At 41.4% G+C, this 18,319-nt stretch overlaps 1 long non-coding RNA gene across 3 annotated transcripts in view; it reads right to left on the bottom strand.

Moving 5' to 3' along the window:
• Positions 1 to 18,319, bottom strand: part of LOC137664819 (uncharacterized) — a 44,373-nt gene that overhangs the window by 8,544 nt on the left and 17,510 nt on the right. Inside the window, exons 5-9 of one of the 3 annotated variants that reach the window (XR_011048388.1) lie at positions 14,529 to 14,696; positions 12,141 to 13,586; positions 11,593 to 11,939; positions 8,728 to 8,874; positions 4,404 to 4,524 (exon numbers count right to left, since the gene is read on the bottom strand). This is a non-coding gene — a long non-coding RNA (uncharacterized lncRNA). Of the gene's footprint in view, positions 1 to 4,403; positions 4,525 to 8,727; positions 8,875 to 11,592; positions 13,587 to 14,528; positions 14,697 to 18,319 lie in introns of all 3 variants that reach the window. The other 2 variants (XR_011048389.1, XR_011048387.1) reach the window with 2 other exon arrangements.

The following is an 18,319-nucleotide window of genomic DNA, read 5'->3' as shown; positions in this document are numbered from 1 at the left end:
CGGTTCAACTGTCAGCACATTTGACCAACGGCTGCCAAGATGGAAACTGATACAGGAACGAAACATTTATGAAATTCAGAATTTTCACAAATTTCACAGGATCCAATTCAGAGGATCCTCAAGATCTCACTTTAACAAAATATCTGAAGTCTCACTGAAGACCACACCATACCACAGAATCACAGAATCACAGAATCAACCAGGTTGGAAGAGACCTCAGGGATCATCGAGTCCAACCGTTGCCCTGACACCACCCTGTCAACTAGACCATGGCACTAAGTGCCATGTCCAGTCTTTTCTTAAACACATCCAGAGATGGTGACTCCACCACCTCCCTGGGCACCCCATTCCAATGTCTAATAACCCTTTCTGTAAAGAAATTCTTCCTAATGTTCAACCTGAACCTCCCCTGGTGAAGCTTGAGGCTATGTCCTCTTGTCCTATCGCTAGTTACCCAGGAGAAGAGGCCAGCTGCCACTTCACTACAACCTCCCTTCAGGTACTTGTAGACTGCAATAAGGTCACCTCTGAGCCTCCTCTTCTCCAGGCTAGACAACCCCAGCTCCCTCAGCTGTTCCTCGTAGGACAGACCCTCCAGACCCTTCACCAGCTTGGTGGCCCTCCTCTGGACTCGCTCCAACACCTCAACATCTTTCTTGAAGTGCGGGGCCCAGAACTGGACACAGTATTCAAGGTGCGGCCTCACGAGTGCCGAGTACAGAGGGACGATCACTTCCCTAGACCGGCTGGCTACACTATTCCTAGTAGAGGCCAGGATGCCATTGGCCTTCTTGGCCACCTGGGCACACTGCTGGCTCATGTTTAGCCGGCTGTCGGTCAGCACCCCCAGGTCTCTTTCCGCCGGGCCGCTTTCTAACCACTCTTCCCCCAGCCTGTAGCGCTGCATGGGGTTGTTGTGGCCGAAGTGTAAGACCCGGCACTTGTTCTTGTTGAACCTCATGCCGTTGGTCTCGGCCCATCTATCTAACCTGTCCAGATCCTCTGTAGGGCCTTCCTACCCTCCAGCAGATCGACACTGCCACCCAGCTTGGTGTCATCTGCAAATTTGCTGAGGGTGCACTCAATCCCTACGTCTAGATCATCTATAAAGATATTGAACAGCACCAGCCCCAGAACTGAGCCCTGGGGAACACCGCTAGTGACCGGCCGCCAGTTGGACTTTGCCCCATTCACCACCACTCTCTGGGCTCGGCCATCCAGCCAGTTTTTAACCCATTGAAGAGTCCACCCATCCAAGCCCCGGGCAGACAGTTTGTCTAGGAGGATGCTATGGGAGACAGTGTCAAATGCCTTACTGAAGTCTAGATAGACTACATCCACAGCCCTGCCCTCATCTACTAAGCGGGTCACGTTGTGACAGAAGGAGACCAGGTTGGTCGAGCAGGACCTGCCTTTCATGAATCCATGTTGGCTGGCCCCGATGCCCCGATTGTCCTGCATGTGCTGTGTAATGGCACTCAAGATGATCTGTTCCATCACCTTGCCTGGCACCGAGGTCAGGCTGACAGGCCTATAGTTCCCTGGATCGTCCTTCTGACCCTTCTTGTAGATGGGCGCTACATTTGCTAATTTCCAGTCAGCTGGAACTTCTCCAGTTAACCAGGACGGCCGGTAGATAATCGAGAGTGGTTTGGCAAGTTCGTTTGCCAGTTCCTTCATTACTCTGGGGTGAATCCCATCCGGTCCCATAGCCTTGTGGGTGTCCAACTGGCACAGCAGGTCACTAACCATCTCCTCCTGGATTACGGGAGGTTCACACAGCCCCCCGTCCCTAACTTCAGGCTCTGGGGGCCAAGTCTCCTGAGGACAACCGGTCTTGACATTAAAGACCGAGGCAAAGAAGGCATTGAGCACCTCTGCCTTTTCCTCATCCCCTGACACTACACTACCCTCCTCATTCAGCAGGTGGTGGAGGCTCTCCTTGACCCTCCTTTTGCTGTTGATGTATTTGTAAAAGCTTTTTTTGTTATCTTTGACTGTAGCAGCCAAATCAAGCTCTAATTGAGCTTTGGCCCTTCTAATCTTCTCCCTACACGACCTGGCCACGTCCCTATAGACCTCCCAAGTTACCCGACCCTTCTTCCAGAGCAAGTAGGCTCTCTTTTTTTCCTTAAGTTCTAGCCTAAGTTCTCTGTTTAACCAGGCCGGTCTTTTTCCCCGACGGCTTGTCTTCCTACAGACTGGGACAGCCTGCTCCTGAATATTTAGCAATTCCCTTTTGAAGCATGTCCAGCCTTCCTGGACTCCTTTGCCCTTCAGGACCGATTCCCAAGGGACTCGGTCCACCAGCCTCTTAAACAGGCTAAAGTCAGCCCGCCGGAAATCTAAGGCAGAAGTTCTACTCTTGCCCCTCCTTACTTCCCCCACTATCGAAAACTCTAACATTTCACGGTCGCTATTCCCAAGACGGCCACTGACCCTCACGTCTCCCACTAGTCCTTCTCTGTTCACAAACAACAGGTCAAGCAGGGCCCCTCCTCTAGTGGGCTCACTTACCACTTGCATGAGGAAGTTGTCCTCCACACATTCGAGGAATATCCTAGATTGCTTCCTCTCTGCCATGTTGTATTTCCAGCAGACATCCGGCAAGTTGAAGTTGCCCACGAGTACAAGGGCCGGCGACCGGGCGGCTTCTGACAGCCGCTTGTAAAACGCCTCGTCCGCCTGCTCATCCTGGTTGGGTGGTCTATAACAGACTCCCACCATAATGTCCGCCCTGCCGACCTTCCCCCTGATCTTCACCCATAAACATTCAACCTTGTCATCCTCACCATCTTCCTCAATTTCAACACAGTCCAAGCACTCCCTAACATACAGCGCTACCCCACCGCCTCTCCTGCTTCGCCTGTCCCTCTTAAAGAGCCTATAGCCATCCATAGCTGCACTCCAGTCATGAGAGTCATCCCACCACGTTTCTGTGATGGCAACCACATCATAACCTTCCTGCTGTACAGTGGCTTCTAGCTCTTCCTGTTTGTTGCCCATACTGCGTGCATTGGTGTAAACACACTTCAGCTGGTCTAGCGGCCTTGCCCCCGATGCAGGCCTGTCACCCCTAGGTTCATTTGTGGCTGCCCTGGTCTTATCCCCCTCCCCCATCGAACCTAGTTTAAAGACCTCTTGATCAGCCCTGCCAGCTTCTGGGCCATAACCCTTTTCCCCTTCTGATTCAGCTGTTCCCCATCCGGCATAAGCAGGCCCGGTGCCATGAAAGCCGCCCCGTGGTCAACAAACCCAAAATCCCACCTACGGCACCAGTCTCTTAGCCACATATTAATCTGTTGTACTTTCATAGTCTTTTCCCTATTTTCACCAAACACCGAAGGAATTGAAGAGAATATCACCTGCGCACCTACCCCCTTTACCTAATGCCCCAGGGCCCTGAAGTCCCTTTTGATAGCCCTGGCACTTCTCTATTCAATCTCATCCCTACCCACCTGGAATACTCACAGTGGGTAGTGCCTCCTGAATACCATTTATTTGAAACAGTTAGTGTTTCCAGTGACTTCAGGCTCCACCAGATGTAAGACCTAGTCAAGAAGCAGGTATCAAGAAACTGAATACCTTCAGGGGAATATGGAAGGAAGGCAATACTATAAATTGTAATTTAATGTGAAAATTAGGAGAAAAATAGTATTGAAAAGATAGATCTGCACTATTCTTCCCTCTTTATTTTAATTATTTTTTAAAAAGGCGGGGGTGGGGAAGACATCTAGAAGTCTCTATTACCTGCCAGTTACTTCTGGTAGTTTCTGGTTATAGGCTTAACAAGCCCCAGCTGACTGATAAGGACTGAAATCAAATAACACAGCTACAGCAAGTAATTAAAAATGGCTAACTGGGCTTGTTTGGCCACTTGTTTGTTGTGGATGTCTGTTTTAAACTTTTTCACTACTTTTTTTGTAAAAACCCATATTTGAGAGCCAGGAAATCTGCAAGGGTGATTGACAAGGTCCAACTAGTCTCCATGTGCCCATACATTTTTTCAAGACTTATTTTAACCCATATATATTTCAGTATTGAATTTTCTGCAATTGGCTGTTAATGAAAATCTGTTATAAAAGGCAGCTTCTCAGGAAGCAAACATAAACCAAGGACAGGGATCTGGGAGTGAGCTACAGCTCAAGGAATACGGCAGCGAGAGGTATGAGCAGCACATCTCTCCCGTGGGAGGGAACCAGACTCCCCAAATGCCCGTCTCCCTCCCACATTTCTTCAGGGGCAACACAAAAACACCCTGACCCTTACCCTCAGAAGGTTGTAAGGTTGTCATCTAGCCCTCAAGGATTAATTCAGACTAATTTAGCTCCTGCTGTGCTCAGAGGGGCTCATGGTTGTTCCTAATGTGCTGTCTTAATGCCATGAAATAACATTTACCTCACCTGTACCTTGCAGCTCCTCAGCAGTTCCAGGGTAGTTGCAGCAGCGGGATGCAAGTCCCCATTGCTGTGCTGGATTGCTGGCTTCCCACCAGAGGATATCCAACAGGCACATGGGATTGTCCTATCCAACAGAAGAGGCAGAAATGCCACTTTCAGAGGCTTTTCACTTCTCTTACAGGAAACCTTCATCTGACAGTCACTTTAAGAGAGCTGTAAATAATCTGGCATTTCTGCAGGTAACTCAAGTCTCACTAGTATTACAATAGACTTTGTAATCTGCTGGTGGTTACTGCAAGTGCCATGTAAAACAGTGCTCAGGCAGGACATCACTCTTTTCTATCTTGGGCTTTAGCCACTCTATCTAGCAAAATATTTTGTGACAGGCTCCTCAGCAAGTAAAATTTAGCCGTTCATGGTAAATCTGTGGAAAATTGCATCTAGGATAAACATAGCACTTTGGTGAGTTCTTAACAGGAAGGGGTAAGACAGATATGTGGGTCACCTGCAGGAGGTTACCAATGCCAGAGCTTTCTTCCTGAAGCCCTCAGCTTTCTAGCATGCCCAGTGCATGTGGTCACAGGACTGTGAAGCTGTTCAAGGGTAGGGTATTAGCTAAGGGATTGGGAAAGCATGGTGATATACAAGTGCTCCCAAATCCCAGGTGCAACTCAGACTGATTTTTTTTTTTTATTTTAAACAATAAATATTGTTAACTTTTAAAATTGGAGGACTCTGGTTCTCATTATTGTTGGACGTAGACATTGGAAACGAAATTTCAGGAAAGACAATTACAGAAATTACAAGACAAAACTCTCCCTCCCAAACTGAATTGGACTGGTATGAGTAAAAAAAATTTAATCTTGCATTTCCTTTCTTGCTTTGAACAGTGGAAGCTGCTTTTGCCCCTCCAGCCAAAATGCACAGCTGCCCATTTACACTGGGGTTGGCTGAGGCTCAGAGAAGGGTTAAATCTGTGTGGAACCCCTCAGCATCCCCCCTCAGATCTTTTCCAAAACGTGTTTCACTTCTGTATATTTCTAGCCATACTAAAATCAAACAGCTCTTTAGCTCCATTAGAAAGACATATTCAGTGAGAAACCCAGCTCAGTTTTAAGACCGGGGATTTAGATAGATTCACATCAGACATTCAGATGAACTTAATTCAACTTAAAATGCATGTTATTTGGCTATGATATTTCTTCCTCTTTTTATCTCATGCTTATATGATGTCAAGAAAAATTTACAAGACACATAGGCAGACTCTAATGATGTGTTCATGTCGCAGAGGAGAGTGATTTATGTCAATTAAAGAATCACTGTAAAAGGTATTAGGAAAAGTTATTTTAATATGAATTTGTAAAAGCATTACTTAATGTTCAAATGGCAAGGTTCACTCAACATGGGAGAAACATACAAAAGGGATAATCAAGATGGAATTGGGCTAGAATGATTTACACAGAGATCGGGGATGAAAAGACTAAGGGAGAAAAAGGTAAAGGAGAAAAGGTCAGGGAGACCCTCCTACTGAGTCACGAGGTTCAGAATGGACCCCCTTGCTTTCTAAACTCCTTCTCAGAAAGGATTCTACGTGCGGCTGGATCCAGTCCTAGTCCTAGACTTGGTCAACTGTTTATGTCTAAGGGAACTGGATACGGGGATTTCAGTGGTATTGATTGAACGTGCTATTATGATTTCACACAACTTCAGGACAGCAGCAATTTAAAATTGTTAAAACTATTACAGTAAATCACAACATTAGATTACAAGATTTTCTAGCAATACTTAATCAATCAATAATCAACAATCTATTATAATTAACACAGTGACTTAGTTCAACAAAGTTTCCTAAATCAAATTGCATACACACAAATATACATACACAAACACAGGCAGATATAGAGGTTAACCTATGGTTAAGATTTTTTTTCTCTGCAGATTATAGTAAATTTTGGGGACCCAATAATCTTTGAAAACCTTGTGAAATTAAAATATAGTGAATTGCTCACTCTTTCTATCTTTGAACCTCGCAAAATCGAAATATAGTGAATTAATCACTTTTCCTTCGTTGGCATCTATTGACAGATGATCTGCATTACCCTGTGAATCTATCTCGACCCTCATGAAATCTACCCTGCAAGGTGTCCAAGCTCAAGGGGAGATGCTGAGTTACAGCCTGCTGCAATCCCAGAGTGCTCAAAAGGCCTCACTTAGGATTGCTATTTATAGGATTACAAGATGATTGACTTTGGTCAGTACTTTTTCATTATGGCCATAATTCTTGTCATGTAATCTTGGCACCTTTCAGAGTGGGCTAGGATCCAGGCAGGAGGAGTTTCAGGTACGTTTCTCAAGGAACAGGAGTTTCAGGTATGGTTAGGGTGTGCCTGATCATCCCAACTCACTGTACTTGTACTCAGGACTAGAATGTACCAGTGTCTCAACTCACTTCACCGGTAGGCAAGATCAGAAAGTGCCAGATTGTTTCAGCCTCTGTACTTGCAATTAAAACAAGAACACAATTTTGGCTGGTGCTGCCATTGCAACATGGCCTGGGGGGTGTCTACACCACCACATGAAATCTCTCACAAGCTATTATTCTGTTCAGCATGCACAAGAGTTTCTTGTGTACCATTGGTAAGTCACTACGTTATTTCCAACCTTGTATGACTTGGGTTTCTAAACGCAAATATCTTAGTAAACTATGCAGTTGTCTCCATCTCTCCTCAGAGTAATCTTCAGATTAAGAGTGAAATCAAAAATCAGGAAACAAACTGTCCCTCATTTGCTAAAAAGTAAGCCTTTCACTGCTAAGATTGTAACTTTTAATCAGGCAAGAAATAAATACATGAGAGTTGGGCAGACTATAAAACTGTAATTACCTTTTAAAATTACTGCTAACAAGCAAATTAGCCACAGCATGAAATAGCAGCAGATCAATAGCAACAGTAAAACTAAAAAGATTTTGCTGATCGTGTATTGTCTGTGGATGCAAACTGTAAAAGAGGTCCCCGCAGGCCTCACAACAATAACCTACAAAAGAATGAGACACAAAGGGTATTGAGCTCAAAGATGCTTCAGTTTCCCTAGGTGATGAGTGCTCGTCCCATCAAACCACCTATTAGTCACAAACTCATACAACCAAGAACTCTCAGGCCTCTTGAGGTCTCCTGTCATCTTGAAAGAGATAATACCAATGAGAGGCACTAGTTCCTCTTGAAGCATGTTCAGTTTATTGTTTTTTAATGGCTCAAGCAATTTACGATGGTGATGCTGCAAACACATATAAATAAGTTTGCACATCCGCTCTTCAGCAAAGGTCTGGAGGCTCACTGCAAATTAGTTAACTCAGAGAATTAAAACAATAAATGGGCAGAAGCATTTTAAATGACAAGATTTTGCCACAGAACAAAAAAAAACCTTTTCTTCACCTGCTTTAAAAGTTATTGGCTGAGGTATCGTAGCAATGGCACATTTACAAATGTTTTGTATGGTTGTATATTTTATAAAAATAATTATCTTTGCTGCATCTGACTTTCCTACAGCACACTTTCAGTTCTTTCTGAAAACACTGAATGATACAGCTATGTTTTGTAAAAACGTCCCTTTTCCAACACTGAGTACTATCAAGGTTTGTATTTGAAAAGTGAAAAATGTTGCTTTGAGATACCTGAAAGTATGATTTCCTTTTTTTCTATTACTCTGTATACACTGTACCACAAAAAATGCAAGCAGAGAAATAATCTCACTGAAAATACCTGTTTAGGTATCCAATGCAGTTAATACATTTTCAAGAGCTATGTTTGTATGTTTACATATGTATACAATTTAGGCTCTATACAAACCATAACAATAAGTTTATTTTAAAATAAGTTAGGTACACATAACACAAAATACCCTCTGTAAATGTTTGCTTATCAGCAAAGTAATAAATAGGCTTAGAAAATCTTTCTGATAGGATATTAACTGCAATTAGCAGTGCATTAGTTGTATGATTTACAGAAACTGCACACACAGCACCATCATTTAAGGGTAAAGATGTGTTGTATGGCAATGCTTCACAGCCTTCCTATTATGTAGCCATTGTGTCTGTGAAGGTTGAAAGGAAGGAATAAAGTTGATACTCATGATGATAAATAATGTCTGTTCTACTATTCTAATTATTCATTTACAGCCATTCTGTTTATTATTATGCTATTAATTAGTCAGAATATGTTTTTAATGGCTGTTCTATCAGTTGTCTTTCCTTGTACGAATTACAGCAACAGAAATCAATGTATCTCCAATACAAAGCCCAACCAGCATTCAAAAACCTCCTTTTAATTACCTTGAATTGTATCTTGTGTTCCAGAATGGCAGAAATACTAAATGCTTTCAAGTTCACCACACACATTCAAACAAAGATGATTCACTGTAAATAGCTTTTAGACAATTCGTCACTCCAATATTTGAACCCATGCACTAAATGGAAATCCTGTAGAAAAATAAAAAGTAGTGCATGGTCATCTATTTAAAGATATTAGCTTTCTGGTGGCACAATAGGAAAACTTAATTCTGCCATTTGCTACATTTTGAGCACTTGTCTTTGCAAACAAAACAGAGCATACATATATTTGCATGTTTTCTATGTTTTTATAACCACTGATGAAGCACAGTACGGGATGGTAGCTGCAGGAAAGACACAGTAATTTTTAGAAGACACACACCCTGTAGAAAGCTGCCCACCCAGACATGGCAAGAAACAACTTCAGTTCACTGATCCCTGATTTTAATCTGGGTAAGGCTCACACCCTGCGCAGAACTGATGTGGACAAAATGGGGCTGTTCCTGACAGGACTAACTCTGCCCTCTGTGCTGCTAGTCAGGATGATGGTGGAGCAGCATCCCCAGCAAGAGATGCTGCAGGACCAGCTAACGCAGCAGCCAGGCCATGAAGTCAAACTTGGGGCAATGCAGTGGGGGGACTCCCCAAGTGTCCACAGATTCCATGGGCTGGAGAAGAGCCCTTAAAGCCTGGCCAGGCACTCCAGAGCCTGTTAAAATTCACAGTGAGGGGGAGGCAGATGAACTAAAAGAGCGCAAATGTCCTGTGGATATGAAAAATGCTGACTAGGTCTCAGTCAGTGGGGCAAATAATAATTGCGAATCAGAGGCTAGTATTGCCTCCACCACATTATTCAAGGTATGCTTCATTTCATTTTTAATATAAATATCTGTGTTACGCTGTGTGCTTGTGGTTTCATATTCCCAAGAGTGAGACTGGGGAAGAAATACCTGTAAAGGTGACTACAGGGCTTAAATTTTAAGTCCCTAAAGCCTGGGAGCTTTAGGTATGGGCTTGAGCCATATGTTTTATTTATTTTAGGAAGGGTCCCCTAGACATGTTATTGAACCAGTCTTGGTTACTGTTATTGATATCTGACATAAGGTTATACTTAATCACTAACATTTAGTACCACTGCTATGAGGAATCTGAAAAATCCAGTCTGACCAGCCAGTCTACCATTATGGGAAATCCTTTCCAGACCCCAACAGGCAACTGCATAAATAAAGCACACAGCAAAATATCAAACCCATGAATAAGCCGTCATATAAACAAAGCCAAACAAGCTAGTAAAAACCACACTAGCATGTAAAGTAGGAGAACAGATATCTATGCCATCAGAATGAGACATACAAACCAGGACAGAAAATGCACTTTCTTGCAAAGGATCAGGCGATGGAGGGGCAGGCAGAACAGCTGAGCTGGAGGCTCTGACTCCTGCTCTGTAACCACACACTAGAAGCAATCAGCAGAACCTTTTTAAAAACAACAAAGGAGCAAATATATGTTTGTAGTGTAGGACTTGGAAATGTGTGGGAGAACAGAAAACCCCCCTTTCTTGCCTACAAAAGTTTGGTGGAGGGAGTTTTTTACTATTTTTGTGTTGGACCCATTCGGCAAGCGGGGTTTCATCTTTATAAAATTAATCCTAGTGCAGATTTCAAAAGGTGGCAAATGCTTCCATGGCTTTGTACCTACTGAACCTATAACTTCTATTGCAGTGAGGGAAATTTTCGAGAAAACGCTCACCCTTCATAGCCAGCTGAATATTACATTTTACTTTTTCATCCCTTCAGGAGAGACAACGACACTATGATGAGGAACAGAACTGAACAGGTAAGTGACTAGTTCAGCAAGTACTACAACTCTCCACCACTTGCGAAAATTAAACATTTTCAAATCTTAAGCAGCCCAGGAATTTTACATTGCTAGGTAACAACTGATCCTCATCTTAGGTCAGAACTTGAAAGAGAATAATCTGACATAATTAAGTCACTAAGAGTCAGAAGTGTGAAATCCAGTCCATACTGTTTACACCAGAAAAGTACTTAGCCCAGTAAGCTTAGCCCAGCCCTGTATGTACTCACTCCCACCATGTAGTTTCCAAATTAGCCCTTTTCCAATATCTGTGTTAAATACCATTTATTTCTCTTCCAGCTTCAATGTTGCTGAATCTGCATTCCAGCTGAGACTCAAAAGGCATTATATCAATTTTATCCTTTCTGAGAATATGAGAGAAGTAGAAATCATGCAGATCATGTACACCACAGTTACATAAAAAAAAAATTAACAGACTAGTAACAGATGCTTTAATCACAGTGTTGCATATAGTAACCATCCCCTTTTCCCACAAGCTAAGTCTGTAATTTCTATGTATTTGTGTGTGGTACTCAGACATGTGGCTGTAATGACAGTTTTTTGTCTTATTTTTCCCCATTAATGTTGTTACATTTTATTTCTAAAGTAGAAAGAAAAATCCACACAATGTCTAAAAAACACACACTGAAGTATTTTCTAAGAAATTAGTGGGCAAATCTATCAATCGAAAGTTATTGTGTGCCACTGAGTGTGGTTTTAAAAAATAAAACCACCTATGAGGTTTGTGATATTGATCATGTGTACTCTACTCTTCCTCCAAAAGGAAGCTAACTAACTCTTCCTAAGAATAAGTTTCATAAGAGTATTTTTTTTTTCTTCTTACACAGAAACATGTTTGGTTTGGGAATAAAAAAAATAGTTACTTGACTTGTTGTGATGGCTCAGATGGCTGAGTCACTACACCACACTCGTTTCTATTGAAAACAAGTCTCTGCAAAAAGGGGAAAATATCAGTTTAAATGCACGGTTGCAGATTGACGACCTCCTTACCTTATTTCCAGCAGGAGGCAGTGGCGAGAGCTGCACGGCATTGCAGAGAGCCAGAGAACAAAGGCTGTCTCTTTGTAGTTCTGCCATCAAGTTTTTATGCTGCTCTTTACTATTCATCTCTAATCCAAATTCCCAAATGTGCTTCTGATTGCCAAATGATAGTTAGGAGCCTAAATAAGTTCCAAAAGGACCTTCTGAGCATTTCATTTTCATCATTACATCACGTAAATTTCCTAGACTCAGTTCGAGACTAGTATGTGGAAAGACAGGGAGAATACAGGTTGATGAAGTGGGTTGTTGATGAGCCAGTTATGGAGAAGAGGAGTTCATGAGAAGGTGGATAGCGGCTGTACAGGTAGGAAATGAAAAAGGAAAGATGTGGGGAGGATGCCAAATATTGAGAAAATAATAACCTCTTGTGGCATTAATTATTTTGCTTTGGTATTATTTTTCCTATTTCAACACTGGGATAAAATAGGGGACACAGTACTCTATCTACACTTATTAGGATCAGTTCTTGTTGCTTATGGTAGATTACAACCACCTACCTCTATTTGACCTCTTTCACAATCCCAGTTGGAAGTCATAGGATATTACAATCACAGAGGTAAGTTGAGAGCATCACTGAGATGACTAAGTTTGATTTAAACTGGTTAGCATAGGTCCCTTCAATATGGACCTTAGACATGCATAGCAGCAAGGAGTTTGGTACCATCTGTTCACACAGCTTGGCTGCTTGTCAATGTATGAATAGCCTTGAAAAGTCATAAACAAGGTCTGGTAAGTGGCGTCCTACACATGTTGTGGAACTTGTGTATTGCAGCTGACAACGTTTCCCAGCCCAATCTTGAACTCAACAAGGTGTCACCAACAGTTCAGCTTTTGACTCAATTGATCCTGAGCAATTCTTCTGCCCTTCTAGTTTTTGTGGCTCCTCTGCACCTGATTGTTCTTCTATCTTCTCATTTTGCCTTTGGTTGTCTTTGGCAGGAGATTTCTCATCCCTTTTCTCAGCTTTCTGTCAAGAGCCTAGATAAAAGCTATCCTTGAATCTCCTGTTCTCTTTATTTACACCCTATCACTGGCTGATCTTATCCTTTCATTTAAAAAAAGATGCATGTAATCTCTCCAGGCTGTTGGCACACACATCTACCTTTCTTCTTCAGAGCTGCCAGCAAACTGAAATTTAACTTTGTTGTTCTGACATTGTATCTGATATGACAAGACATCATCTCAATATGAATAAAATACAGATCCCCCTTTCTATTTTTTCAGTTATTTCCCACTTCTTAGCTTTGAGCAGGGTATTTTTTCCTAGATATCTCTTCTTTACGTTCAAGTCTTGTGCCTGCTTTCCACAACACATGGGATGCAGACTTCCCGATCTGCCTGTATAATGAAACTTGTGTATCTACCATATCCTTGGACAAAGCAAATGCAAGTTTGACCAACAAATATCCACCCAGATGACTATTGCTGCTAAGATCATTTTCCTAGCCATTGCTTTACCAATGGCTGCTTTCTCTGTGCATTCACCTCTGCAGTGTCAGACATAAGCCATTTGTCTTTGCTTTCAGAGCTCTTTGCCATCACCTGTGTCCATTTATTATTAAATTATTAACTTCTGCCTTGTGTCTTGAGCCTGTTCCCAGCTCCAGCCTCTCTCATATTCCTGTTAGGCACAGAAATACATATCTTCATACTTTCTACCATGCTGCACATAGAGTTACCCTTAAAAACCTGTGAAATTGCTTCCTTAACCTCCTTCCAATCCATCTTTAAATCTCTCCTTGACAGCAATTACTTTGGGGACATGCTCTACCACTGCACAGGGTGCTGATCCTTGTTTTCCAGTGCTCCCTCCACTGTCCGCATCCACCCATTTTCTCTCTTCTGGTACCTGGATATTGGAAATGCTTGACTGCAGGGACTCATCTTTTGTTCTCTATTGGTACAGCAAGTAGTCAAACAGGTTCCTGGCCCAAGACTGGTCTCTGATTCATGATTGTAGTAAAAATAAAAAACAATAACATTAAGAAACAATAATAATAAGAGGAACAACAATAATAAAAGAACCTAAGAAGGCTTTAGGTATTTAATACTAAACACGCTTCATTGCAGTTTTCTGAAATGTGACATAAAAAAGCAGTAGCAATAGCAAGGAAGTATGGGGGGTGGGCGGAGCGAACAAAGCCGAGCAAAGTAAAAATCATGTCTCAAGATGATATTTTATGCTTTGTTTTTAAACTAATTCTGGTCACAAAAAAAAACCCCAAAAAAAACACAACAACAAAGCAAAACCCCCACAATCCAAACAAACAAGCAAGAGCTAAAACCAGGGAGGAAAAGAAACAGTCATAGGAAATGAGAGGGAGACATGCAGATGACACACAGCATGTCAGACAGAAATAATAATACAAAGCCAGGAAATTGTTGTCCCCTAGCGATGACTTTGGCCCACAGTCATGCATAGCAGTGCTTACCCCACCCTTCAATATCGTTTGGATAGTTAACTGTAATGCATGCTATAGTGTTAGTTTTTATAATTATATTTACTTATTTTTATATGAATTCCACTTGCAGAGCTTAAGGAAAACACATCTTTCTGCAATTACTTCTTTAAGCTGGATGCTGTCTCAGTGTAGAACTAGCTCATTTTTATTGCCTTTCACCTCCTCATCTCTGACATCAATGGAAAATAACTGTCTGTGTAACTACCCAAATACACCTCTGAGAAAAAAATCTATGCCAGAAAAGAATATTACACTCCTGACAAACATCCCCTTAAGCAAGCAAGTTCTGTGACGCAGACGTCTCTCTGTCCCTCCTCTCTGCGCCCACATAAGAGGGTCGGAGACAGATGAGAACCTGGCTTTGAATGTTTGACTTGCACGGGGCTCCTTTGGCTTTGCTAGCACCTTGTCTCTGGTGCTTACCTTGCAGCTTGTTGTGTCCCTTGTATCTGTCTCTCGGAGCAGATGCTAAGAGATTTCTCATGAAAAAGTCTTGTCGAATTTGTACTCATTTTTGAATGCATGAATTTTGAAGTTTGAGGGTTTGTTCTTCTGTTGAGTTGTTTGTATACTTGGCTATTATAAAAAAAGCTAGGAAAAGATGAAAATAAAAAAAAAAGTCAGGCTCACTAACAGATTTCTGGAATAATGTATTGGCTTTATGTTTAAAACTGGAATGTTTCACAGTAGCATTAATATTACAAACAAAAGCAAACCCAAACAATTCAAAGGACATTAATGGTTGATGTACAAACACACATTTAAGAAACAGCAGGAATTTTGGACTAAATAAAAGCAGAAGTAAGGAGAGACAGCTGGGAGAGAGGAACAAGGCGGCTTGAAACTTTGTGCCAGCAAATGATAAAGTACAGTTTTTACAAGCCTGCTTTCTTTATTCTCTATTCAAGAAAAAAAGCATTTTGCTACTGTCAGTAACTTTTATGCACTGACTAAAGCTAAAAACACACTGGCTGTGTGTTTAGTTTTTAATTTAGCACAGCCTGTGTAAAACATATGCAAAAAACCCTAGTGCGTTGTGCTCATACTTAAGTTTCTTCTTAAAAAAAAAGTAAGATGCTGACCTTGCAACCTTTCTGCACATGAGTGTTCACTTCAGGTAAATAATAACCATTCAGGTATTTCAAGGCACTGTACATGCATTCACCTACCAACAGGAAAATTTTGCACATAAAGACAAATCCAGCAAATAAAGATTTACAGGATCAGGTCCTAATTTTTATCTGATTTTAAACTGATTTAAAACTAAATACATTCAAAAGCCTGAGGTAAAACCAGTACATAAACTTATGAGTTAAATTGGCTGTAGAAAGCACAGAAGATAAATGTAAGAAGGCAAGAACAATAAGTTCAGTGCCTGTTTATAAGGTTTGGGTTCAGCATCCATATGTTTCACAACTGCCAAACACTTTTCAGCTTTCTCTTGCTCCAAAATACACTTTCAAAGAAAGTACTGACATAGTTGTATGTGTACAAGTACATGTGTGTGTATTACATGTATAAAAATGAATATTTCTGTACAGGGTGGAGAAATTGATGTAGTTTCATTGAAATCACAAGCCATGGATTAGAATTTAGTTATATCATTAGGTAAAACATAAAAGGTTCAGAAAGACACATTTTAAACACCGTTTTTCTGGCCACAGGCAATGATGACAGTGTTTCTTAGAGCACCTCTGTCCTAAGGAAAGTGTATTTCTTTCTTTAAGTCTTCTTGTGCCGACAGTTTTTGAGCAGTGGTTTGCTCTGCCTAAAAATCGACAGCTTTTGTGTTACATACCACAGAGGGGTCCAAGACACACACGAGGAGCTGCATCTAAAAGAGCCATCACAGTAGCCCAGAACAATTCCATGATTTTATTTCCATGAATTACACCTCTCCTTTGTTGCTGTTCCCAATAGCCCAGTTCTCTATAGAAAACCATTCCTCTTTTGCAATGAAGCAACATACACAAAGAAACCTTTTTCTGGTCCAAATATGTGCATTTGTAAGCTTTTAGTGCAAGCACCATGAATCTTGGGCGCTTTGGCTAGAGCACTAGAAAAGGTAACTTTACTAGTGAAAAAAAAAAACGTGCGTGAGCCAAAGGCTGAAGCAGCATGTGTTACGGAGCCAAGCTGGCAAACGAACAAGTGGAGATGGATCTTACGTGGGCCTGTCAACACAGTAATGAGAACATTCCAATGGTAAATTAAATCATATTGAAGCTGTACTGCAAATAGCATTTTAAAAGCATGGAAGAAAGGAAAAACAATCACTATTGGTGCAAGATTGTAAGCAGCACCAATAATGACATGCATTTCACAAAAAATTGGGTCTATTATTAGCACAGGATTTTCTTACACTTGCACTCTAAATCACCAGTGTCAGCTGAACACCAGTAATATCAGCCTAAGTTTTGTCCCAGCTAGTAAACAAAATCAGCACAGATCAAAACAAATTTCTCAATGTTAGGACTGAATGCTGCTTGTCAAAAAGCATCCTCATGAGCAGCTACAGGGAGATAGCCCTACAATAATCAATCATCAATCAGTCATAGAAAGTGCTTATTCTGCTATTATACAAGGATCTTCATTGCTATATGTGCACTGTTCTCAAGAGAGAAGAGAGAAAGGTTTCTTTCACTGATTAAAGCAATAGTTTTTATGCAGTAAACCAGATTTCATTCTAGGGAAAAAAAAAAACCCTAAACCAAACCTAAAACAGGAGAAAAGTACCAAACAATGTAGATAGAAGCAGTAGTGTTAGTGAAAGGTCCCTATTCTTCTATTTGTTACTTCATTTAAAAAGCGCAAAATTATAACTTTTCCAGTTTAGGAAAGGGGAAAGGATATTGTAATCCACAGCAAAATATTCTTGAAGAACTTAGAACTTAATATTCCCTTTCAAAATGACGGGGAATACTGCATGGCTCCAAATTTTGACAGTGGAAACTGACCCAGTGAAATGTGTGCCCTTTCAGAGTAAGCAGAGGGCTATTTTAAGCTCCATGGAAAAAATATTGAATTATATTAGAAGGTTGATAATAATATTAGTTTAAAGTAAAGGCTAAGTATCTAAATAAAATGTGTACAGTCCTCAGTATAAATGCAAAATCAGAGTGAAAAAATTGTTTGAATCTGCAGAAGTTTTTTATATTAAAATTCATAACTCTTGAGATCTGCAGATAATAATATTAAATCCCCTGGAAAAGGGGGGTGGAAGGAGAAAAAACATTTCTGCTGTTTATTTTTGAAACATAGGCATTTTCTTTCCCTTAAGTGAGCCTGCAACCACCCTGGCACCTATTCTGCACCACTAAATAACAACTGGATGCTCATGCTTGGAAAGCTGGGTGAGGGAAGCAATTTAAAATTTATTTTCGTAGTGGAAAATAGGTTTTGCCAAAATAGTTTCAGTTTATGAAAGGAGAGAACAGCTGTATTTGGTTTATAATAAATCTTTCACAAATCAGTAAAAGCAAATAGACAGCACAACTGTAACCCATAAAAGTGGAAAATATTAAACAACAGACAGTGAAGTTGTTAAACTTTCCCACAGATGCTGTTGGTAAAAAGCCTCTGCAGAATACATACATGAAATGTGCATGAAAAGCGAAGCTGAAGGCAAGAGGCATTGGAATGAGGCAGAATTACTTATTAGAGGAATATCCTGTTAAGATGGCTATTCTGGGTACACAGGAAGGTGTCTCCAGTAGTTTCCTACTCCCATTACTGAATGTTAGTGCAGAATAATTACTTGCTTGCCAAAAATGACAGGACGTTGACCCTGCAGACTTATTGAATTCGTACTGCTTGCCTCCAGGCCATGTTGGGGGTTATTCAATTTTGCCCGAGGAGGACAATCTATTATGAGAGATGAGTCAAGAAGGCATCTTCCCTGATTGCCCACCAAAACCATTATCGCAGTGTGGAGGGGGCATGAGCAGCAAGTGGATGGACAAGGCAGCGCTGATCCCGATTACCGGGGGACCAGATACAATTTGCATTACGAGCAGCAGTGGAGCTCAGGGCAATCAGCCGGGCATGGGGCTGCCGGCCACACGAGCACCACGCACCTAATTGCTTGTGCTTGGCCTGGGAACCTTCACCCTCATGAGGAGAAGGCTGATTGGCTTGATCTGAAACTGGGTGAATATTTTTGCATTGACAAAAACCCACAACTTACTCCCAAAAGGAAACCCAAATGTTTAAGG

Source organism: Nyctibius grandis, chromosome 6 (genome assembly GCF_013368605.1).
Source record: "Nyctibius grandis isolate bNycGra1 chromosome 6, bNycGra1.pri, whole genome shotgun sequence".
In the NCBI taxonomy this organism is placed as follows: domain Eukaryota; kingdom Metazoa; phylum Chordata; class Aves; order Nyctibiiformes; family Nyctibiidae; genus Nyctibius; species Nyctibius grandis.
Note: the sequence above shows the minus strand (reverse complement) of the source record. Positions and strands in the feature narration are given on the sequence as shown.